Here is a 26,603-nt window from a genome sequence, read left to right as displayed (position 1 = left end):
TAGAGTGGGCACCCAATGAATGTTTGATGCATTAAATAATTAAACACATATAGTCACTCTGTAAAATAGCTATCATGTTATCCCTGGGAACAGTGAAAAACACACAGCAACCACAGATCTGGTGTAAATATGTTCAGTTAATTAATCTTTGAGATTCTCTAATGATGAATATTAAAGACAAATTAGTGAAAATTACTCATGTTAACTCTGCTGCTACCCTACAGGGAAGTGATCTATCTCAAATCATGTATTAACCACCCAATCATCTGTGACTTTTAATGATCAGCAGAATTAAGCCTAAGATACAATCAAGCTCTGACTTCTGGGGTGTCTTGGCCTCACACAGTAAACATGGGCACAGTCCCTCTCCCAGATGGCCACCGAAGTCCTTCCTGTGGGACCTGGTGGTGGTGTCGGAGGCAGAGGGACAAGAGGTCAACGGAAAACAACTTGTTCTAGAAATCAGGTCTCCACCTCTGCTACCCTATTTTTCCACATTAGTATTCACATGACCTTCTAGTCAAGCTTAGCTCAAATGGTCTCTAAGATCAATGTGGCCTTGAGAAAAAAAGATTTCAAGGGCCCCAGATCAGCACCTTGCTCAAAGATCCAGCTGCCTTTGTCCCCTGTCTTCCATGTTGCACCCCAGTTCTCTGCTCTTGAGGCCCAGAACACCTTCTGCTCCAGGTCTGCTGGTGAAAACAATATCAATAATGCCATTTCACACATTAATGCAAACTTACTGTGTGCCAGACATCATTCTAGGTACATTATGCATATTAACAAGTTTAATCTTCACAATAAACTTATTTACCAGGTATGCATTACCACATTTTACAGATAAGGGAAGCAAAAACACAGAAATGTTTCCATATACTGCTTGCTTTTTGGTTTCTCCTGATCACGTTTTGTCCAATTACTACAGATTTCATGATGCTGACTTGCTGTGCCCTTCAGATATTATGCTCTGAACTTTGAAGTTGGATCTGTATACCTTTTGTCCCCATGCCATGTGCCCATTGCCATTTCCAGTCTGGCCATCCTATTACAGATTCATCTGCTCACTCCATCACTGTTCTGAAGGGGACCGCAAAAAAACAGCCATAAGGGAAATATATATATATATATATATATATATATATATATATATATATGCTATGACATGCGCTGACCACCAGGGGGCAAGCGCAGAACATGGCGGGCATTAGCCATAGCAGGATGGTGGAGCAGTTGAGCGAGGGTGCCAGACCAAGGTGGGGTGCTGGTCGCTGTCATTGGGCAAGCCTCTTGTGGTTACTGAAAATTCTTTGCTCCTGTGTGCCACAGTCCTGCCAGGCACTTGCACCCACTGCCAGCACTGGCCCTGCTCACACCTGCAGCTGGCACCTGGTGCTGATCCCGATTGCCCCTGATGGCTTTTCCACTTCCCCCTGCTCCTGAGGGGCAATTGGGGCAACAGCCGCTGCTCGCACCCCCGGCGGCTCTGGCCCCACTCACACCTGCTGCTGGTGCCAGCCCCAATCACTAGGTGCTGTCAGCAGGTGCAAGCAGGGCCAGTGCCCTCAGCACAAGGGAGTGGCAGTGGCAGGAGCGGGGCTGCCAGCAGACAGAGGACCAGGGGCGGTGGTGGGAGGGGCCGGGCAGGGGCGTGGAGGATGGGCTGAGATCCACCCCTGTGCCCACTGCAGCCTCGCAGCCCACAGTTCCTTTCAAGGTGCACAAATGTGTGCATTGGGCCCCTAGTTTAATATAGAAAATTAATTCTGATAGAATTAGACTCAGAGTATGTCATATCAACAAAACACTAAGTTGGTGACAGGCATTCACTCTATATAATATCATAATTAAGGAAAGAGAAAAGACAAGGTATGATTTTTAAAATGCATCATTTTGAGGGGCAATCCAAGGTGGCAGTGGAGTAGATAGAAGTTAATCTCACCTCCTCCCAGGACCAAACTGGAATTACAACTAAAATATAGAGCACAGGTAGCCGCAAACTACAGGTCACTTTGTAGCTCCCGACAGGTGGCCAAGGCCAAGTCACAGGCAGAGTCTGATATTGACCTTCACCAGACTCCCTCCAAAGAGGGAGGCCCAGAACAACACACCTGTGTAAAGCTTCAGACAACATCAGGGCAGGAGCCAATGGGCTTCACAACTGGCACATCCCAATGGAGAGCTCAGAAAGCACCAGGTCCGCCATAAAAAATTCAGTGATGAAAATCAAAGACTTACGTACAAATAAGACTAATCTACCCTGCAAGATTATCATTTAAAACTGAAAGAAATAAAGAGCTTTTCAGACAAATAAAAACTAAAGGAGTTCAATACCACCAAACCAGTAAGACAAGGAATGCTAAAGGGTCTTTTTAAAAAAGAAATATAAAAAGGAGCATAGATATAAAGAATGAAATACCAATAATTATGTACTTATATGGAAGCAAAACATATCTTAAATAATGACAGCAATCTTGAGAAAGCAGAACAAAGTTGGCATTGCTACCCTACGTAATATCAAACTACACTGGTAGGCCATAGTAATCAAAATAGCATGATACTGGGATAAAAACAAACATATAAATGGAACAGAATAAAAAGTCCAAAAATAAACTATGATTATACAGTTAATATTTGACAAAAGAGGCAAGAACATTCAATGGGGCAAAGACAGTCTACTTTATAAATGGTGTTGGGAAAAACTGTACAAGTGCATGCAAGCAATGAAACTAGAGCACCTTCTTATACCATCTACAAGAATAAACTTAAAATGGATTAAAGCCTTAAATATAAGACTCAAAACCATAGAACTCCTCAAAGAAAACACAGGCTGTAAAATCTAGGACACTTCTCTCAGTAATATCTTTTTCTGAGAATATCTTTTGGGGCAAGGGAAACAAAATAAAATGTAAACAACTGGGATTACAGCAAACTAAAAAGTTTCGTTTGATTTTTCACAGCCAAGGAAACTATCAACAAAATGAAAAGACAGCCCACTGAATGGGAGAGTATATTCGCCAATGATAAGTCTGATAAGGTGTTAATATCCAAAATTTATAAACAACTTACACAACTCAACATAAAAAAAAAACCCACAAATATCCCAATTAAAAAGTGGGCAAAGGACCTGAATAGACTCTTTTCCAATGAGTACATACAGGTAGCCAATCAACATATGAAAAGATGCTCAATGTCACTGATCATCAGGAAAATGCAAATTAAAACAATGATGGGATATCACCTCACACCTGTAAGACGGGCTGTCATCAGAAAATCAGCAAACAGCAAGTGTTGGCAGGGATGCAGAAAAAAAGGAGCTTCATGGACTGTTGGTGGGTCCACTATGGAAAACAGTATACAGGGTCCTCAAAAGGTTAAAAATGGAACTATCTTATACCCAGTGATTCCTCTCCTGGGTATATATCCCAAGAAACACAAAACATTAATTCAAATGAATATATGCACATCTATGCTCATTGCAGCGTAATTAATAATAGCTACTATTTGAAAGTAGCTCCAGTGGCCCATCAGTAGATGAGTGGATTAAAAAAAAAAAGCTGTAGCACATTTACACAATTGACTACTACTCTGCTGTAAAATATAAGGAAATCTTGCCTTTTTTGACAGTGTGGCAGAACCTAGAGAATATTATATTAAGTAAAAGTCAGAGAAAGACAAATGCCATATGATTTAGCTTATACATGGAATTTAAAGACCATTATAAATGAGCAAACAAAACAGAAACAGATTCACATACAGAGAAGAGACTGATGGTTGCCAGAGGGGAGGGGTTTGGGGACTCGGTGAAAAAGGTGAAGGGATTGAGAACTCACCTCCCTGAGTTCATGATTCATAGTTACTAAATAGTTATGGGGATGTAAAGGACAGCATGGTCAACAATATTTTAATAAGTGTTCACATAAAAACATCAAATCTGTAAAGATTTTTTGTGAGTTCATTTGAGCCAAACTGTCAACAATTGCCCTGAAGCAGAATCTTCACAGATTGGGATAGTGCTCCAGAGCAGCGGTCACCAGCTGGTGGTCCACCGGCCACAGGTCCGTGAGTCTGAAAGGCTGGTGACCGCTGCTCCAGAGGATGACACTTGTTGTTTTTTCTTTCTTTTCTTTTCTTTTCTTTTCTTTTCTTTTCTTTTTCTTTTTTTTTTTTTTTTTTTTTTTTTACCTATTTTTATACATTATGATAAAAGGAGGAGACAATGAGTGGGGTATATGAAATCCATTGGTGATAGATTAGAGAGGTGGATAAAAGCAAAGCAGGAAAACCTCCGGGATAGGATCAAAAGTGAAGTGATAGACACACAGTGCTTTTACTTAGGTGGGTGCAGGATAGTTAGGACAACAATTAACATGATACCAATAACCATGAAGGAACTTATGGTCTCTGTCCTGGCACCAAGTTCAATTGGTTGTGCCCTGAGGGGTCCAGAAAAGGGGAAGTTACAAGTTACCTTGACATTTCACAGGGAGGTTATCTGAGATGCAAAAAGACAATAGGCTCAGTTAAGGTAAAGAGAGGCCCTTTGTCAGGGAAGATACTTGCCTAAGACATGACTACCCACCATAACTGCTTTTAGTTAAAGTTTTAATTCCAGACCATCCTTTGTGGTGACATTAGTTCTTTGAGTTTGCAAAACCTCCATGCAGGCCTCCGCTAAGCTGGTCAGGTTAGCATGTGGCTTTTTTTTCTTCCACACACCTGTGTATGGTGCCAGTTGGGTCATACCAATCAGAAGGAGCACTGTAAATTATGTAGTTGTCTAACCCCTATGCTGTACGCCTGAAACTAATCCTATATAGTAAAAGGCTAATATGAAAATTGACCGAATGGCAGAATGACCTGTCTCTATGATGCTCACTGACCACCAGGAGGCAAATGCTCAATGCAGGAGCTCCCACAGGGGGAGCACTGCTCAGCCAGAAGCCCAGCTCACGGTTGGCAAGTGCAGCCACAGTGGCAGGAGCCTCTCCCACCTCCACGGTTGTGCTGAGGATGTCCGACTGATGGCTTAGGAGTGGAGCTGGCCTAAGCCATCAGTCGGACATCCCCTGAGGGCTCCTGGACTGTGAGAGGATGCAGGCCAGGCTGAGGGACTTGCTCCCCCAAGTTCATGAATTTCACACACTGGGCCTCTCGTGTTACATAATAACATTCAATGTAACTGTGATTGAAAAATACTTTTTAAAAAAGAATGCATCATTTCTCAGGCTCCCAAACTCTTTTGTAACGAATCACAAGATGTCCATGAACGAACTGAAGCCTGTGCACACAGTGACAGTAAACCCCCACTGCTCTATTACCTGGGAGAGAGGGTCTGTAAAACACCGGGAACAAATTCAGGATTCCGTCCCTAATAAGCCTTCAGTGGGCTGTGCATTCACATCCGCTCCCATCTGCATAGCTTAGGTAACAATAGCTCTTGTTCGGGCTCAGTGCTGAGGCCAATGGCACTGAAGCGGTTTAGCAACAATTCCCCTTTTGAACAGTTTTGTGGCCAGGCAGGAGAGAAGACGTGGAGAAGACAGAACGGAAGCTATCTGCCCTGGGCATGGCGTTCTCAAGCAGATGGCATTTCCAGACACACACACTTAGGGGTGCATATCAACATCCTCTGGGGAGTTTGAGAAACAAATTAGATTACATTGTGGTATTCCATGTCTCTAATTCAGAACCTGCTGGCTATGGCCTGGGTATTTACATCCTATATAATAAAAGCCTAATATACTAAGTGCCCAGTCATCAGGTCAGCCGTTCAACCAATCAAAGCATAGCATGCTAATAATATGCTGAGTCTGCTCAACTGCTCGCTATAACATGCACTGACCACCAGGGGCAGACACTCTGATAGGTAGGTTAGCTTGCTGCTGGGACTGAGTGAGATGGGCTGGACATGCCCTGGAGCCCTCCCGTGGCTTCTCCCTGGCTGGCTAACATCCTGCATCCCTCCCCAGCCCTGATCATGCAACAGTGGGGTCCCTCAGCCTTGACTGCACCCTCTCGCAATCCGGGACCCCTCATGGGGTGTCAGAGAGCCGGTTTCGGCCCAGTGGCAGAACAACTGGTTGCTATGATGCACACTGACCGCCAGTGGGCAGACACTCAGCACAGGAGCTGCCCCCTGGTGGTCAGTGCACTCCCACAGGAGGAGCGCCATTCAGCCAGAAGCAGGGCTCATGGCTGGTGAGTGCAGTGGCAGTGGTGGGAGCCTCTCCTGCCTCTGCAGCAGCGCTGGGTAGCAAGCATAAGCAGACAGTCGGACACCCCCTGAGGGCTCCTGGAGTGCAAGAGGGCGCAGACCAGGCTGAGGAATCCCTCCCCGCAAGTGCATGAATTTCATGCACTGGGCCTCTAGTAAGAAGGTAAAGGTCTGTTGTTTATACTGCCCAGTCTGCGGTATTTGTTATGGCAGCTCTAGCAGACCAATACAGTCCAGATAACTCTCACAAGCCCTACCTAAATAATTATTGAAGCACAAGGTAAATGAAAGCAAGAATTCTATGTTGTTCATTATCAGGTTCACAACACCTGATAATGGCTATGGCCTGGGTATTTACATCCTATATAATCCTATATAATAAAAGCCTAATATGCTAAGTGTTCAGGCATCAGGTCAGCCGTTCAACCAATAGTGCCTAGCATGTACCCCGTACTTCATAAATAGCTGACAAAATAGAAATAGCTGTAACCTATTCCCCCACAGAGCCAAGTTATCCAATGTAACCACGATGTGATTTTGTTGTCATTACACATGACCTTGGGGAAAGTTTCTATTCTTTCTGGGCCTTTGTTTCCAAGCTGTAAATTGACATTAGTAATGTGTTTATCACTTAATTGTTGGGAATATTAATTGAGGTAATATGCCTGGTACATAGTAAACACATGTAAAGTGGTAGCTGATATGGTAACCATGAACTTCACCTTCTCATTCCTTTATTTACTCAACAACTACTTATTGAGCATGCCCATCCCATGCACCCAGCATCGTTTCTGGCATTGAGAATAAATGAGTAATAAAACAATATCTTAGCTCATGCATGTCTTATATTCTAGAGAGTGGAGTGAAAAATAACAAGAAACAATAAAATAATTTCAGAGAGTGGTGAGGCCACAAAGAAAATAAAACAGGATAATGGGCAATGCCTGTGTATGACAAGGACTGTGCAAAGGGTATTTGATAAAAACGTCTATAAGAAAGAGAGGAGAGTCCTGAGGAATGAGGACAGTCAGCCTGGATAGTGTCCAAGGGAAGACACCCCAGAGAGAACAGACAGCACACAGGCTCCTGGAGAAACCCCCCCCCCCACATGTTCACGGCACAGAAGGTGGGGTGGCAACAGCATGGTGATCACGGTAGAGAGAGGCACAAGGTGAGGCCAGTAAGATCAGTGAGGGCCACATCATGTAAAGACTGAGGCGAACCTGAGAAATCTGGATTAGTCCTCAATGCAATGAGAAACTATTGTAAGGTCTTAAGCCGGGCTGTGGCATGGTTCAATGTACAATAAAAACAATGTTCTACTGCTACAAGGGGGTGGGTGTGGAAAGGCATGAATGGAAGCAAGAGGCTGGTCAGGAGTTCTGTCCATAGTCAGGAGAGAGGGAGCAGTGGCTTGGACTAAGATGGTGGCCGAGACCATTAAGAGATGAATGGGGATTATTGTGAAGGCAGGTGGATAGGACCCCCAATGGATTTAATGTGAACAGAAATAAAAGCAAGAGAAAGAAAGAGAGAGAGAGAGAGAGAGAGAGAGAGAGAGAGAGAGAGAGAGAGAGAGAACCAAGGATGATCCCTAGGATTTCAATTTAAGAAACCAACTGAAATGGTGCCATTGAGTGTAATTAGGGTAGGGAGAGGTGGGGAGAACCAAGAGAGATGATACTAACCCTGACTTTGTCTCCATTTATTGGCAGAGTTGATGCAAACTTCATGGCATACATAGCGGAAGCCTGTCTCTTGACAATCACTTTTAGTTGGTTGTCAATAACTCAGATTAGTTATCAATCCATTGACCATTGCTAAGTGTCACTCTTTAACAGTATGTGTGAAAAATTATCTGAATAAAGCTTGGGTTTCTCACTGGACTCCTAGAAGAAAACATAGGCAGTAAAATCTCGGTTATTTCCTTTAACAATAATTTTTCTGATATATCTCCTCTGGTAAGGGAAACAAGAAAAATTTAAAAATGGAACTACATCAAACTAAAAAGTTTTTGCCCAACAAAGGAAACTATAACCAAAACATAAAGACAACCTACTGAATAGGAGAACAAATTTACCAATATGCATCCAATAATGAGTTAATATCAAAAATTCATGAAGAACTCATACATCTTAACACCAAAAAAACTAGCAATCAAATGAAATAATTGGCAAAGAATTTGAATAGATATTTTCTAAGAGGACATACAGATGGCCAACAAACACATTAATGACATTTTGTTCAATGTCATTAATCATCAGAGACACTTTACAAAGTTACTTTTTCAGGTTTTTTAATTATCATTATTTTTAATCATCACCCAAGGATGCCAATGATAGTTTTATTGATTTTAGAGAGAGAGGAAGGGAGGGAGAGAGAGAGAGAAAGAAACATCAATATGAGAGAGAAACAGGTAGCCTCAAATAGGAGTCCTGGCTAAGAGTTGAACCCACAACATTTTTCGTGCACAGAATGACACTTGAGCAACGGAGTCACATGGCTGGGCATCTTTTTCATTTTAGTAGAGATATAATTGACATAAAAGATTATATTAGTTTAAGGTATACAACATAATAATTTGATACATGCATACATTGTGAAATGATTGCCATAATAAGCTTAGTTAACAGCCTTCTCATACAGTTATCAAATGTTTGTGTTTATAGTGAAATTTTTCAAGATCTACTCTCTTAGCAACTTTAAAATACACAATAAGGTATTGTTGATAAATAGTCTTCATGTTGTACATCCCCAGAACTTGAAGTATGTAACTTTTGTTTGTGGTCCAGTGATTTATGCTCATTTTAATCAATTAAAGTCTTTCAGCTTTTAAAAACTCATATATTGTCTGGCTCACAGAATACAAATCATGGAAGTCTGAAAGAAAAACTATCTGAAGTAGGCAAAAACAAAAAAACAAACAATAAAAACACAACACTCGTTCCACCTCAAATTTCCAAAATGAAAGGAAGTGGCATTTTTAGACATAGCGGGGTGTTGTACAAGCTTCTCCATCTCACCATCTCGACAGTTTCCTGCTGAAGGAGAGATGCCAAGAGGCATCTGAAGAGATGAGGAAGGTCTTGTAGCAACTGAGGCCAAGTCATGGCCCAGAGTGATAACCAGTCATTATAGACCCATTGCACCTGTTAATGTAAAAACATCCAAACCTGTAAAGAAGTTTTGTGAGTTTATTTGAGCCAAGCTGTTCACAACTGCCAGGAAGCAGAATCTCAATGGATTGGGATAATTCTCCAGAGAATGGCAGTTTTTCACCTTGTTTTATACATTACAATCAACAGAGGAGACTGTAGGTGGGTTACATGAAATCCACTGGTGATAGATGAGGGAGGCAGGAGAAAGCAAATCAGGGAAACCTCTGGGATTGGATAAAAAGTAAAATTATAGACACATACTTCAGTGGGTGCAGGATAGTTAAGTCAACAATTAACATCTATATCCTATACAATAATAGACAAACATGGTAATTAACCATAGCTCTGACACGCTTCCCATTGGCTAATCAGGGCGATATGCAAATTAACTGCCAACCAAGATGGCGGCCAGCAGCCAGGCAGCTGAAGCAAACAGGAGGCTTGCTTGCTCCAGTGATGGAGGAAGCCAAGGTTCCCTGCCTGCCGCTGCGGCCTCTGAGCTTGCACTCTAAGGAACTATGCTGCAATTATAGAAGCTAAACAGGCTCCAGAAACCTGCTTTCGGCCAGCCAGGCTTCAGCCAGCAGGATCGCAACAGTGTTTCAATTATAGAATCCAAACAAACCCAGATACCTGCTTTCAGCAGCCGAGGTCTCAGAGCTGCAGCCAGGCCTCAGAGCTAAAGCCGGCTCTCAGCTCCAGTGACAGCCATAGAAGGTAAATAAATCCCAGAATAAAAAATAAATAAATAAATAAAGGAGAAGCTGGGAGCTTCAGTTTCCTGCCAGCCTGAAAACAGCCCTCAGCACCTCAGCCAGACTGGCCAGGCACCCCAGTGGGGACCCCCACCCTGAAGCAACAAGATGGCGGCTAATTTGCATACTGAAGGCAGGCGCCAGTGGGCAAGGCTGTCCGCAGTCCAGGACTGGATCTGTGACCCTGCCAGATGGGGGGCAGTGCTTGAGGCTGTCTGCGGTCCCAGGACCTGGATCTGTGACCCTGGCGGGTGGGGGGCAGTGTTTGAGGCTGTCTGCAGTCCCGGGACCCAGATCCGTGACCCTTCCTGGTGGGGTGGCAGCTCGCACAGGGGCGGATCGGCCGGGGTTGGGCAGGGCAGGACGCCTGGCTTCTGCCCGCCCCAGTCACTATGGGCAGGTGAGCAGTGCAGAGAGCCTCTGGACAGGGGAGGCAGGCCAGCGGAGGGTGGCCTGTACTCCCCACATGGTGGTGGTGACAGCTGTGAGCGCACCAAGCGGAGCCTGCAGGCTGAGCTGAAGTAGTGCTTACAGGCCATCAGCGCCCAGGAGTGGCTGCGCAAGATCCGTCTCCTGGCCCAGAAGGTGCAGGATCCCAGGGACAGTCACCATGGCGAGCCAGACTGACATCCACCTGGCCGCACCACGGGGGTTTGCAGATCTGCAAAGCCAAAGGCCTCCGGTGTGCACATCCAACCCTGGCATGCGAACATCCCCCAGCACACTGTCACCCTCCCATGCCTGCAACAGTTGCAAACCAAAGCATGCACAAGTTTCCCCCCCCACCCCCACCTCTCCACCTCACTTCCATCAACCCAGCATGCCTAACACCCCCAGAGGATGTGCACACATCCCCTCTAATGCGCTCACGTCCTTTGGAGAGTGTCTGGGTATTCTGGGTGCTGAGGGTGGGCGCCTGTGAGATGACAGTGAGAGGACGGAGTGGTGATGCCCTGTTCCCATGGAGGCCAGTGCAGCTATGAGATCACCTCTAGGGGGTTAATGCAGGTGCTGAGGCGGAGCAGATGCAGACAGACACACCTGGTAGGCACGGGCGACCCTGGCTGAGGTGCCTTCGGTCAGCATTCAAGATCAAGAACCCAGAGGTGGAGAGGAATTCCGTCCTCTCAGTTAAACAGTGGGATAGTCAGGGCGACTGTAGAGGTGGAATGTGCATTTTGGGTGCCAGCACCCATGAGCGAAGGCTGCCCGACTGAGCCTCGCTTGCTTGGGGCCTAGCGCACTCCTGCCAGGCAGCAGGTGACAGGACATGATTTCCAAATTAATGAGAGAAAACATTGATTCTCCTGCTGCCCACGAAGGTGGAAAGTGAAGTGGGGAGACATGTGGAGAATGAGCAAGGTTCCCTGTCTGGGGGTTCCAAATCTGCTGTTGGTTTCTTTCACTGCTGACTAGAGATATACCGGGTGTCCCCCCAAAATGTATACACACTTTGAAAACCTACTAATTCCAATGGTTTTAAGCATAAGAAAGAAACAACAATGGAGCTGTTATCTGTTAAAAGTGTGGGCACAAACAGGTAGTTGGACATTCCCTGAGGGGTCTCAAATTGGACAGAGTGAAGGCCAGGCTGAGGGGCCCCTTTCCTCCCCCCCTACCCCAGTGCACGAATTTCGTGCACCTGGCTACTAGTATGTATATAATAGAGAAATATGCTAATTAACCGGGACACCATAACGGTTGACCAGACACGAGGAGGTTGCTCATGCAGCTTTGGGGGAGGTGTGGCAGGGGCTTCCACACACCTGTGCTCAGGGAGGGCCTGATCAGCAGTGGCCATGGCTGCTTCAAGGGCCAGAGAGGGAGGCAGGGCCAGACTGGCAGCGGCCACGGCTGCTGCGGGGCCCGGAGAGCAAGGCAGGGCTGAACCAGCAACTCGAGGGTGGGTGGCACTGCACAATTTCGTATCGCACGCTGGGCTCTTAGTGATAACAAAACAATGAAAGAACTTATGGTCTCTGTCTGGGCACCCAGGTGCATTTGGTTCTGCCCTGAAGCGTCTGGAAAAAGGGAAGTTACGTTACCCTGACATTTCACAGGGAGGTTATTTGAGATGATAAAAGACAATAGGCTCCGTTAAGGTAAAGAGTGACCTTTGTCAGGGAAGATATTGGCCTAGGACCTGACTACCCATCATAACTGCTTTTAGTTAAAGTTTTAATTTCACATTATCCTTTGAGGTGACCTTAGGTCTTTGAGTTTGCAAGATGGCTATGCAGGCCTCTGCTGAGCTGGTCAGGTTAGCACCTGGCCCCTTTCTTCCACACACCTGTGGGAAAACAGGGCTGCTGCTTACTTAGGAGAAGTATCAGTCATGCAGAAGCCAAATGTCTCACTTCCTGTTTTTTTTTTTTTTTTAATATATTTTATTGATTTTTTACAGAGAGGAAGGGAGAGAGAGAGAGAGTTAGAAACATCGATGAGAGAGAAACATCGATCAGCTGCCTCCTGCACATCTCCTACTGGGGATATGCCCTCAACGCAGGTACATGCCCTTGACCGGAATCGAACCTGGGACCTTTCAGTCCGCAGGCCGACGCTCTATCCACTGAGCCAAACCGGTTTCGGCTCACTTCCTGTTTAATAGCATCACAGAGAACTCAAAGGATCAGATTTTCTTGATCCAAGATGATTAGGCCTCAAATTTCAAGGTATAACATGATGGTGCTTCCCCTCTTAAACAGTAATTGTTAAGGCTGGTAGGAAATGGCTGACAGAAAAGCCCTGTCCAGGCTCCATTCTAATGCTCTGTGGGTTGGAGCATTGAGTTATATGGAACTTTTATTATCTTGTGAAATGCTTGTCCCAGGGCATTTCTTTGGGTTCAACTACAATGACAATTTAATTCTCAATGAATGAGTGCTAATTAAAATGCTGGGGAAAGACAGTCATAATGGAATAATGAGAATAATGAGCATACTTTTGTTTAAAGCTTCTTGTAAGCTGAATTTAGGAATTAAAAATATGACCTCTGGAGCTCACAGGCAAAACCAACCCTCTTCAGTACTTAGCATGTATCATTAAGCTAAAGATGCATCTTTTTCTTTTCTCTTGCTTTTTTCACACCTAACAGGTGTGAAATGGTCTCTCATTATTGTTTTCCATTATTGCATTTCAACAGGTCTAAATTTTTAAATTGAATTTATCAGGGTGACATTAGTTAATAGAATTATATTAACTAACCAGCCGGCCCCCACCCGTGCACCAGGCCTCTATCCTATATAATAAAATGATAATATGCAAATTGACCCTAACAGCAGAATGACTGGGAATGACTGGTCACTATGACACACACTGACCACCAGGGGGCAGACACTCAATGCAGGAGCTGCCCCCTGGTGGTCAGTGTGCTCCCACAGGGGGAGCTCTGCTCAGCCACAAGCCAGGCTGATGTCTGCCAGCACAGCGGTGGTGGTGGGAGCCTTTCCCACCTCCTCAGCAGTGCTAAGGATGTCCGACTGCAGCTTAGGCCTGCTCCCCACTGGCAAGTGGACATCCCCCGAGGGCTCCCAGGCTGCCAGAGGGATGTCTGACTACCAGGTTAGGCCTGGGGGAGTGGGCCTAAGACAGCAAGTGGACATCCCCCGAGGGGCCCCAAACTATGAGAGGGCACAGGCCGGGCTGTGGGACCCCCACCAAGTGCACAAATTTTTGTGCACCAGGCCTGTAGTCTTATATAATAAAGAGCTAATATGCAAATGGTCATCACGTCCTCATGCCCTCATGCCCTTGTGCCCTTGCAACCTTGCACCCTCACACCCTCACACTGGAACTGCTCAGACACTCAACACTGGGAAGAGAGGAATGGGGACCAGCCAGGCACAAATGAGCTCACAAGAGAGGAATGGGGAACAGCCAGGCTGCTGCCCGGGAGAGGGACAAGCCTTCCATCCCATTGTCCTGGGTGCCTCTGGCTGCAGCCTTGGTGAAGCCACCCACCCACCATCCCCTGCAGCTGCAGCCATCCTGTGTGAAGCCGGCCCAGGTCCTGGGTGCCTGTATCCAGCTAGAGAAGGGAATCCTGGGTCCTGGGTGTGGGCCAAGGCAGAGGCAGTTAGAGGCGACCAGGCCAGCAGGGGAGCAGTTAGGGGCAATCAGGCAGGTAGGCAGAGGGGTTAGGGGTGATCAGGCATGCAGGCAGGCAAGCGGTTAGGAGCCAGCAGTCCCGGATTGCGAGAGGCAGTCGGACAGCCCCCGAGGGGTCCTGGATTGGAGAGGGTGCAGGCCAGGTTGAGGGACACTTCCACCCAGCCACAAATTTCTTGCACTGGGTCTCTAGTAAATAATATGAACATTTTATTAATTTTTCTAATTCAATGACTCTAGTGTGTGTGTGTGTGTGTGTGTGTGTGTGTGTGTGTGTGTGTGTTTAACAGACATATTATTAGTAAAGTAGAAATTATCCCAAAATACAAAATGCATCCTTCATCCCACACAGCTTCTAATTTTCATCCTGGTTCCCGCCCAGCTGCTAAGATAATTGGATTGACTTTCATCCATCTCAGTTTCCACATTTTCTTTGGCTCTTCCATTCCAGTAACAGTTCATTTCAAAAGCTCCAGGATTGCATTAAAACCAACCTATTCACTGTCCACAAGTAAAAGTTTATGGGAAAAATAAATTCTATTGCTTCTTTTTATGCCTAACAACTTTTATAAGTAAATTCTGAGCAATCTGGATTCTTTGATTGTGAGAAAGTGTCCCCAAAGCCACCCATTGGGAGGCCTCCCACACGCTGACTAATCCCGCAGGGCTCAGAGGCCTGACAGCTCCAGCCTCACAGCTTAGACACTCCTTATGAATATGCAATGGCAATCTTTCACTTACAAAAAGAAACTGATATATCCATTATGGCCTGTGGTTAATCAAACCTCCATTCACTTCCCTCTGCTTAGAGAATCCTCATCAAGAAAATGTGCTGCTAAGCAAACGTAGCAGTAAGAACCAGGTTCTCATGAAAATGATTGCCTAGAGGCCAGCCCGCTTAGAAGCAAGGGCCCAGGATATTTTCAGCCTCTAATTTGATTTCCTATAAAATCTGAGCTCATCTTTTAGTTAAAGAAAGATTTGAAAGTTGCTTGCACATTTTGCATTTCAACAAGTTAGAGTTTTTACACACACACACACACACACACACACACACACACACACACACATCACTCCTACCAGGTCCTTCCACTTGCTTCTGTAACTGCTTCTTGGAAAGCATCCAAGCTCAGGCCAAGGAAATGCATAATAGAGAAGCTGCTGATTTCCCAGCATCTGGTGAATTCACAACTTTCATTGAACCTTACATAATGTATCATCAATATTCATTTCTTCGTAGACATTTATCTTAGTTATTCCCACCTCCCCAAGGGAACACTGTCAAGAGAAAACAGAAAGGAATTACATGGCAAACTCTTAAAGAAGAGGACACAGGAGCAGAAATTCACTTCCTACTTTTGCAACTAATTTTCAGTGCAACCTTAAAACATCACTTAAAACTATCTGTGCCACAGATTCTATAGTCCAAACCTGGAGAAAAACACTTTCTATTACATCAAAATGAGGCTTTAATCCTGCCCACACAATAGCTTAGTGTCTTGCATAACTACCTGGATTATCAGATTCCATCTAGGTTAGTCAAATCCCCTGTTTTGAAGTATTTGGAATTAATTTCCTTCAATAAGTAACAGGTCCAGTGGTCACAGTTCCCATTTCAGGCAACACTTTCAATTTTCCTCATGAAGACATAATCCAAGGAAATGTGATATATTCCAGGCATTTGATATTGTATTCTGGTCAAAATAATAAAATAGATTAATCTCTGATTTATTAATTTTATTTTTTAAAAACTACTATACTAGATTGTGGGTGTAGATTATAGATTGTCATGTAATATTTATATTTAATTTATTTATTCCAAATAACATTGCTTTTACACTTTCCTAGGATTATTTTCATATAATAAACTTGATTATAACATTATGTGTCTACCCTCAAATAGTCTGTTTGGTATTAATAGCATCTATATATATAAAACCCTAAGCGGCCATTCAACAGGTTGATCTTTGGAACAGTTACTATGATGTGCACTGACCACCAGGGGGCAGATGCTCAATGCAGGAGCTCCGCTCAGCTGACCATCCGGTGCCAGACACTGGGCAAGCGCAGCTGCAGCAGCTCGGGCAGGCACGGCAGGCTGGGATGAGGGGAGTGGAGCGGCACCCAGCTGGGGCTTGGGCTGCTCCTCAGCTGCCTGCTGCTGCATGCACTAGCACAGGCAGTTCTCGGGTATGTCATTTCGTGGTTATCTCCCATTTATGTATCAAAAAGTTCCGTCATTTCGACGTATATACATATGTGCTTTGTGGTTTTTATTATTCATTTACCACAAGTAAAGGTCAGGAGTTGTTACCTTTTAAATTTTTTTTTTTACTGTTTAATTTCTTTACTGCTATGTATGTGCTCCATGTGAGTGACATAGGAGCTTATGTAGATGGGTTCCGACTTACAGCAAAAGTCACGTTACGTCGCAATAGGAACAGATCTCCGACGTAACCCAAGGACCTACTATACATCCCTCAGAGGATAAAGGACTGCCGCTTTTGGGAATCGGGCCCAAACCGGCAGTCCAACATCGCCATCTCCCCTCCAAGGGGTCCCAGATTGCAAGAGGGCACAGTCCAGGATGAGGGAACCCACTGGTGCACGAATCCATGCATTGGGCCTCTAGTTTAATATAAGATAATATATAACAACAACTGTCCTTTAAGGCTTTTAAGCTCCGCTCAGCTCTGTACTTTTTGAGGGTGGGAACTATGTGTTTTTCTTTGTATCCTTGGCACAGTATTTGGCACATGCAAGTTTCTAATTAATCAGTTTTTATTAAATAATAAATAAATACAATGATATTTTCCATTAGTTTGATGGTGGCCTTTTTTCAGTGCTTCTCAGAATGTGGCCCCAAATCATCTGAGCATGTGTTAATAGATGAGAGTCCTCTGCTGACCTGAGGCCCAATGAATCCCAGTCTTTCTAGGGATCAGGAATCAGTAATTTCAACAAACTCTTGAGTGGTTCTTGGACATATTCTGTTAGAGAGCCTCTGCTTTGCTCTTTTTGTCTAAAAAGCATCATTTCTGGCTGTGTTGGAACTCTTCAGTCAACATGAAACAAATGGTGATTCTAACAAGTGAGAAACTCGTGTTCCAAAGCTTCCATGTTCATACTCGGTGTGAGGTCCTGTGTTTTTGATATTCCAAAACCCGTTGGCAGTGCCAATGCCTCGGTGACTATTTGCTGCGAAGTTTATCTCTAGTATCACATGCATGAAGTCAGTTCCTATTATATCTGTTTGGCCATCTGATTGACATGGGTTGATTAGTTAAGGTTTTCCAATAAAAAAGAGCTAATAGACCTTTGAGGCAAGTGTGTGTATGTATGTGTGTGTGCGTTCTCATGTGTGTATATTTAAGTGTTTGATTTTATTCAAGTAGTTCATTAGTTTGCAACTAGCCAAGTGTATCTTCTTAATAGCATGGGTCAGGCCTTCTTCTTCCATCAGCTGTCAGCATGTAATGCTCCTGTCTCCTTTTCAGGTGATTTGTATATGACCTCTATCTGCTTTGTCTATATCTACGGAAAAGTTCTTTGTGGTGTACTTATGGATTTTTATATTCAAAGATAAGCAAAACATGTGAATGAAAAAGTATTGAACTTGTGGGTCTAAATTCCTGAAAGATATGCTCCCAAGGGTTGCCATGGTTGGTATGGATCAGGATCGCATCAAAGCCTTCAGTGAAGCTTTTCATCCAATCTCCTTTTCCAGGAAGTGACATGCCTGGCACTTCTGTCAGCATTGTACTTACAGCTTCTGTAACATGACTGAAACTCTTCAAGGGTGGTGAGTGATGGCATATCTTTTTTAAAAAGTTTTCTTTCATTTTATTCTCAGTCTCTCCCCAGCACATCAGAAGTTCAAGATAAGATGCTTAATTCTATGCAGGTGACAGTATAGTCATGTGAATTAGTAATTAAGTGTAACTCAGTTTATCACAAGTCAAAGGCGCAGAGAACTAAAATAGCTGATGAGGAGAGGGTGCACACTGAGTACCTCTGGCATATTTGCTGGAACATCAGCTCTTCTGGGCCCACCTCTGAGCCTCTGGAGGGCTCACATATTCTCTCTGAAGCCTGAGGTCCTTTCTTACAGTGCTGATCACTCTCCCCTCCAGTTTATGGCCTGCATTCTGGGTGCTCTGGGATTTGATAATTTGAAAAAATTAAAGACAGAGAGAATCTTAAAAGCAGCAAGAGAAAAACAATTCCCTACAAGGGGACAGTCATAAGAATGTCAGCTGATTTCTCAAAAGAAAATTTGCAGTTTGGAATGGATTGACACAAAAACATTCAAAGTGATAAAGTGATGAAAAGAAACGATCTGCAATCTGCCGGGAGCCAGTCCATCCTTGCTGTTTCAAGGGACCTGGCATATATGGCATACTGTCCTTAAAATGTTTGCTCACCTTCTTGGCACTATGTGTTTTAACCAAGGTCTCTGAGAAAGGTTGTTTCCCCAAGTATGGATTTTCCCCTGAAGATAGGGAGGGAATAAAACCTCTTAACTAAGTGCCAGGAGGGTAATTAATCACTTTAACTATGAACAATCATGCTTAAGCTACATAATCTTTACTCCCTGGAATGGAGATAAGAAACGCCCTAACCTTTGTAATAGAGATTGATAGGATTGAATCAACTGGTATAAATACAGACGTAACAAGACAGCAACACACAGAACTTAGAACACAGAACTTAGAACACAGAACTAGGAGAGACGGAACCTAGGTACAGAATCTACACAGAACGTTCTCTAGAGACAGAAGAACTTCGCTGGAGAGAACATGGCAAAAGATCCTGGACAGAAACTGGCCTCAGAACCTAGAGACAGAACCTAGCGAGAGAACATGGCAAAAGATCCTGGACTGAACCTGACTACAGAAATTGGCAAGAGAACCTGACTAGAGAACATGGCTACAGAACCTGGCTGGAGAACCTGGAGAACCTAGCAAGAGAACATGGACACAGAACCTGGCTGGAGATCCTAAGCAGAACTTCGCTGGAGATCCAGACCAAAACTTGGCTGGAGATCCTGGCTGGAGATCCTGGCTAGGCTGCTGATCAACTGAACACTGTCTCCGTGTCCTTCCTTCTTCGCCGACTCCGTCTACACCTTTGGGGACCCCTGGACCTGCTGGGGTTGGACCCCGGCAGCAATCAGTACAACTCTATGAGCAAGGCTATCATCAACAACTGAAAGGAAGACATAAAACATTTCCAAGCCAAGAAAAAGCTAAAGGAGTTCATCACCTCAAACCAGTATTACAAAACATGATAAAGGGACTTCTTTAGGAAGAATAAAAATATATATGGGTATGTGTGTGTATATATATATATATATAGCCAGTGACTATAACACTGTAATGACTGTAACGACCGGTCGCTATGACACCCAGTTTGGCCAGTGAACCGGCCTCATCAGGGGGTGGGGCTGCCGGCTAACCTCCTGTGGCCCCTCCGCTGGCCAGCCTGTCCCTGATCGGACTCTCCCATCCCATCAAGGTGGGGCCGGTCAGCCAAACACCACTCACCTGCCCTTCCCCCTGGCCAGCTCCACCCCCAATTGCACCCCCCACTCCAATAGGGGTGGGGTCAGCCAGCCAACCTCCTGAAGCCCCTCCCCCAGGCAGGCCCCACCCCCGATGGGCCCCCACCATCCTGATCGGAACACAGTCCCTCCCACTGGCCGGCCACACCCCTGATCACCCCCCACGCTAAGAGGGGCCAGCCTGCCAACTACCCACAGCTCCTCCCCCAGGCCACTGGCCCTGATCGGCACCCCCCACTCCATTTGGGGGTGAGGCCCACCAGCCAATCGCCCGAAGCCCCTCCCCCCAGCTGGCCCAGCCCTGATTAGGTCCCAATTGGGGCCCGCTGGCCTGCCAACCTCCCTCCATCTCCTCCTTCTAACAGGCCCAGCCCCAATTCTCCCCCCTCCCCCCGATTGTGGCTGGGCCAGCTGGACCTCACCTATGCATGAATTCGTGCACTGGGCTTCTAGCAGTAATATAAAGATCCTATCTAATAAAAGGGTAATATGAAAATTAACCATCACTCCATCACAAAGATGGCGGTGCCCAATCCCCTCAGCCCCGCCGGAGTCCCCCAGTCCTGGGAGGGTGGCTGCTGAGAGCGGGCAGGGTGAGAGGCCTGGTGGAATGCTTGCTTCATTGCCACGGTGATGAGGCAAGTGTTCTGGCCCGGCCTCCGAGGCGACAGGCAAGGACAGGAGTGGGATGGGGATGCTACATCCAGTCTGGGTGCTGCAGCAGGGCAGGCACCGTGTGTGGATGGGGTGCCCAGCCCACATAGGGGTGCGGGCGGTGGGGAATGGAGAGTTTCAGACGCTCAAAGAGGAGCAGCGCTGCCGCATGCAGCTCGCCAGCCTCCTCTGGAGGAATTCCAAGAAGAGGGAGGGGAGAACGGCAGGCTTCAGCTGTGCCTGCCACCTGAGGGTGGCGTGGCGCTGCTTTCACTCACTCACTGCTGCAGGCTCGCTCCTTCCAGGATGTGGATTGGCAGCGCCAGCAGCATGTGGCCGTCAGTTCCGGGTTAGAAGGCCTCCGCCTCCCACCCTAAGACAGGTGGGGTGTTTCATGTAGGAAACTAGGGTGATGCCCCCTTAAAGGGCCGGACTCCCTGAAAACCAGGCTCGTCCAAAAAGGATAAGTTCTTTGCTCTTGTACTGACCCGTCACTTTTAAGCATCATTCACACATTAGACACTTTATCCCTATTGTTAGGACATTATAAAATAGATGTGTGCTTTTTTTAAACCTTATTTTCCAGATAAGGAGAGGTAGACTCAGGGTCTGAATCCACAATTGTCTGGGTGGAAAGCTTCTGTTCATCTCTGAAAGCTGGGCATGTGGCAGTGAACGAACATCCCCAAAATACTAGATGGTGAGAGAAGGATCTGGAAACGAGATAAAATGGTATGTGTGCATCTTCAAAGGAAAGTGGATGCCACTCCAGTCTAGGCTCTTTCTAGGAGACCTGGACAATTATCGGCAAGCTGCCGTTCTGAAACAAGCAAAGGTGCGGAAGGAATACAGGTGATGCAGAATGGAAACTGCAGATGGGCAGGTCAAGGACTTTGACCTAGCAATGCAATGCCATCAGAGTTGGGATGTTCTGGGATTCTCAGAACTTTGCAATCAATTTCTATTGTTTGGTTCAAGAAATGTCAAGTAAATGCCCTGAGATCTTATATATCTATAATAATAAAAGTGTAATATGTGAGTTAGACTGGACGTCCTTCCGGATGAAGCCAGGCTGTGAGGGAGCCCCTCCTGGGTACCAGAGGGAAGCCAGTGTTGGCAGGCGGGAGAAAGAAGGCTTACTCTTGTATGATAGGCTTTCCCTGCCAGCCTGATACATCTGTACATTTGAGTGTGTATATTATCTATACTAATAAAAGCTTTGGGAGCTATCAGACCAATAGGGGAGGGCAGTTGGGAAAGATCAGGCTGACAAGAGACCAGTTAGGCATCAGTCAGGCCAGCAGGGGAGAAGTTAGGGGGCAATCAGGCTGGCAGGAATAAGTGGTTAGGGGCGATCAGTCAGGCAGGCAAGTGAGTGGTTAGGAGTCAGCAGTCCTGGATTGTGAGAGGGATGTCCAACTGCCAGTTTAGACCTGATCCTGCAGGGATTGGGCCAAAACCAGCAGTCGGACATCCACCGAGGGGTCCCAGATTGGAGAGGGTACAGATCAGGCTGAGGGAACCCCTCCCCCCGTGCACAAATTTCATGCACTGGTCCACTAATGAATTATAAAATGGCAATAAATACATATAATTTGATTGGATTAAATGCTCCAATCAAAAGACATAGGGTAGTTGAAACCCACAACATCCACCTCAGAAGAAAAGACACACACAGACTAAAAGTAAAGGAATGGAAAAAATATTTCAGCCTTGGCCCATTTGCTAAGTGGTTAGAGCATTGGCCCATGGGTTTGATTCCCAGTTGAGGGCATGTACCTCAGTTGCAGGTTCCCAGTCCTGGTAGAGGAGCATGCAGGAGGCAACCAATCAATGCTCCCCTCTCTCTCTCCCTATCTCTCTCTCTCTCCCCTTCTTCCCTCCTTCTATGTCTTTCTCCTCCCTCCCTTTCATTTTCTCTAGAAATCAGTGGAAAAAATTATCTTTGAGTGAGTATTGTTTTAAAAAAAAATTTCATGCAAACGTAAACAACAAAAATAAATCTGGTGTAGCAATAGTTACCTCAGACAAAATAGACTAAAACAAAGATTATAATAAGAGACAAAGGATATTTCATAATGATAAAGAGATAAATCCAACAAGACAATACAAACCTTTAAACATTTATGCACCCAACAAAGGGGCACTGAAAAATATAAAAATATATATATAAAGGACAGATCAAGGGGAATACAGTCATAGGAGTGGCCTTTATATCCCATTGACTTCAATGGGTAGATCTTCCAGACAGAAAATTAACAAGGAAACAGTGGCCTTAAATGACACATTAAACCAGATAGATTTAATTGATATTTTCAGAACATTTTACCTTAAAGGAACAGATCATATATATTTTTCAAGTGCACAGGGAACATTTTCCTGGGTAGACCACACGTTTGGCCTCAAAACAAGTCATTAAATTTAAGAAGACTGAAATTATCCCAAGCATCTCCTCCTAACCCAGTGATTAGGAACTAGGAATCAATTACAAGAAAAAACTGAAAAGCACACAAACATGTTGAGGTTAGTTAGCATTTTACTAAACAATAAATGGTTAACAATGAAATCAAGGAATAAATTTTAAAAAATACATTGAGATTAACATAAATGAAAACACAACAACCCAAAAATCTATGGGACAAATGAAAGCAGTCAGAACAGGAAAATTCATAGGAATACAGGCCTAACTTGAGACACACACAAAACCTCAAATAAACATGCTAACCTTAACCTAAAGGAACTGGAAATAAAACAATAAGAATACACAAAAGTGAGATGAAAGGAAATAAAGAAGATTAGAGCAGAAATAAACATGATAGAAACTACAAAGAAAAAAATGAAGGAATATTAAAACCCAGAGCTGGTTCTTTTTTTTTTAATATATTTCTTTATTGATTTCAGAGAGGAAGGGAGAAGGAGAGAGAGATAGAAACATCAATGATGAGAGAGAATCATTGATTGGCTGCCTCCTGCACACCCCCTACTGGGGATCCAGCCTGCAACCCAGGCATGTGCCCTTGGCTGGAATCAAATCTGGGACCCTTCAGTCCACAGGCTGACACCCTATCCACTGAGCCAAGCCGGCTAGGGCCAGAGCTGGTTCTTTTAAAAGATAAATAAGACTGATAAACCTTTAACTAGACTCATCAAGCAAAAAAAAGAGGATCCAAATAAATAAAACAAGAAATGAAAGAGAAATAACAACTGACACTACAGAAATACAAAGAATTAAAAAAAAAAATTGGGGCCCGGTGAACGAAGATTTGTGCACTAGGGAGGGGGTGGAGGGGGGGATCCCTCAGCTCGACCTGCACCCTCTCCAATCTGGGAGCCCTCAGGGGAGCCCTCTCCAATCCGGGAGTTTCTGTCTGTCTTTGCAATCATATGAGCGAATTGTCTGAGACCCCAACCCAGTTTGGTTTGTTGCTCACAGAATAATAGAGGCATTTTTTTTTCTTTGCTTCATTGGTGGAGATTTCCTGGAAGATTTAGGATATCTTCCCTTTAATTTTTCTTAGACACTCTGATTTTACTTATGTCTCTCACCTTTGCTTTCCCTCCATTCCCCACCACAACAGTAACTTGCCCCAGGCTCACTTTGCACTGGAGCAGTGGTAGGCAAACCACAGCTCATGAGCCACATGTGGCTCTTTGGCCCCTTGAGTGTGGCTCTTCCACAAAATACCACTTGCAGGCGCGAACATACAGTGCGATTGAAACTTCATGGCCCATGCGCAGAAGTCGGTTTTCGGCCTGGGTGAGTCTATTTTGAAGAAGTGGTGTTAGAAGAAGTGGAGGTTTGTTCGCTGAGGTTGACCCCTCAGATTGAGGATGTTTTTAGCAAAGGCCAGCGTAGGAGTGCCCTAATTAAGTTAATAACAATGTACCTACCTATATTGTTTAAGTTTAAAAAATTTGGCTCTCAAAAGAAATTTCAATCATTGTACTGTTGATAATCGGCTCTGTTGACTAATGAGTTTGCCGACCACTGCTCTAGTGTCTAGAATCCATCTGCCATCAGAACTATGATTCCCAGCATTCCTGATGCTCCCCACGCTCTGGGTTTTACCTGACCGAGGGAGCCATGTACCCCCCAAGCCTCTGGCTCTCTTGCTGTGCTCTCTGTCCGGTGACCGAAGGAGCCACATCCCCCCAAGGGAGCGACTGAGGAAGCCATGTGCCCCACAAGCTGCCGGTTCTCCCGCTCTGCTCTGTGTATGCAAATTACCCACCATCTTTGCTGGGTTGATTTGCATACTCACTCCTCATTGGCTGGTGGGTGTGGCTGGTGGGCGTGGCTTGCATGTAGTGGAGGGAAGGCTAATTTGCATCTTTCTCTTTCATTATATAGGATACTACAACCGTATGTCAACAAATTAAACAATCTGGAAGAAACTGATAAATTTCTAAAAACATACAATCTTCCAAATCAAGAAGAAAAAAAAACAAACAGAAATTCTAAGAAGACTGATAACAACCACGGAAATCAAAGCATTAATCAAAAAGCTCGCAACAAACAAAAATCCTTGACCAGATGGCTTTACAGGTAAATTTTACAAATCTTTCAAAGAAGACCTAACATCTAACCTTCTCAAACTATACCAAAAATTCTAGAGGAGGGAGCCTCCAAAGATCATTTTACAAGGCCAGCATTATCCTGATTCCAAAATCAGATAAAGACACTACAAATAAATCAATTATAGGCCAATCTCCCCAATAAGTATACATGCAAAATCCTCAAAAATATTAATAAAACAAATTCATCAATACATTGAAATGACCATACACTATGATTAAATGGGACTTATTTCTGGGCTGCAAAGATGCTTTAGTATCCAGAAATCAATTGATGTAATACACAACATAAATTAAATAATTATAAAAAAATATATGATCCATCACCCAGTTAGGATTAAAAAAACACACACATCACAGCAAAGTAGGAATAGAGAAAACATATGTCAACATAATAAAGGCCATTTATGACAAGCCTACAGCTCACATCATAATCAATGGGGGTGGGGGGGCCCATTAAGAACTAGAGGCCCAGTGCATGAAATTCATGCATGGGGGTGGGGGGTCCCCTCAGTGCAGCCTGCACCCTCGCCAATCTGGGACCCCTTGGGGGATGTCCAACTGCTGGCAGAAGGACATCCCTCTCACAATCCAGGACCTCTGGCTCCTAACTGCTCATCTGCCTGCCTACCTGATTGCTCCTAACTGACCCCCCTGCCAGCATGATCACCCCTAACAGCCTCTGCCTGCCGACCTGATCACCCTTAACTGCCCCCTGCCAGCCTGGTCTCCCCCGACTGCCCCCTGCCAACCTGGTCACCCCCAACTGCCCTCCTGCCAGCCTGGTCTCCCCTAACTTCCCTCCCCCCTGCCGGCCTGGTCCCCCCTCACTGGCCCGCCTGCCGGCCTGGTCCCCCCTCACTGCCCTCCCCCCTGCCGGCCTGGTCCCCCCTCACTGCCCCGCCTGCTGGCCTGGTCCCCCTCACTGCCCCGCCAGCCGGCCTGGTCCCCCCTCACTGCCCCGCCTGCCGGCCTGGTCCCCCCTCACTGCCCCGCCTGCCGGCCTGGTCATCCCAACCAGCCTGCTGCTCAGTCGTTTGGTCATCCCTCACTAACCCCCCTGCCAGCCTGTCATCCCACTCAGACTGTTCGGTCGTCTGTTCAGTTGTTTTGGATGTGACGGCCCCTGGCTCTTTATATATATAGATAGATAGGAACAAGACAGGGATCCACTTTCACCAGTCTTATTCAAAATAGTATTGAAAGTCCTAGGCACGTCAGTCAGGCAAGAAGAAATGAAAGGCATCTAAATTGGAAAGAAAGAAGTAAAACGGTCATTGTTTGCAGATGACATGATACTCCATATAGAGAAGTGATAAATTCAGTAAGGTAGGGGGATACAAAGTAAGTACTCATAAACTGGTTGCATTTGTACACCAATAATGAACTCTCAGAAAGGGAAACTGAAAGAAAATAATCCCACTTACAATTGCATCAAAAATATAAACTATCTAGGAATAAATTTAATCAAGGGGGTAAACACCTGTATCTAGAAAATTATAAGACATTGAAGGAAAAAATTAAAGAAGATGCAAATAAATGAAAGTATATACCATTCTCTTTTATAGGGAGAATTA

Source organism: Myotis myotis, unplaced genomic scaffold, assembly GCF_014108235.1.
Source record: "Myotis myotis isolate mMyoMyo1 unplaced genomic scaffold, mMyoMyo1.p scaffold_m19_p_20, whole genome shotgun sequence".
Taxonomy (NCBI): domain Eukaryota; kingdom Metazoa; phylum Chordata; class Mammalia; order Chiroptera; family Vespertilionidae; genus Myotis; species Myotis myotis.
This window is presented reverse-complemented; position numbering follows the sequence as displayed.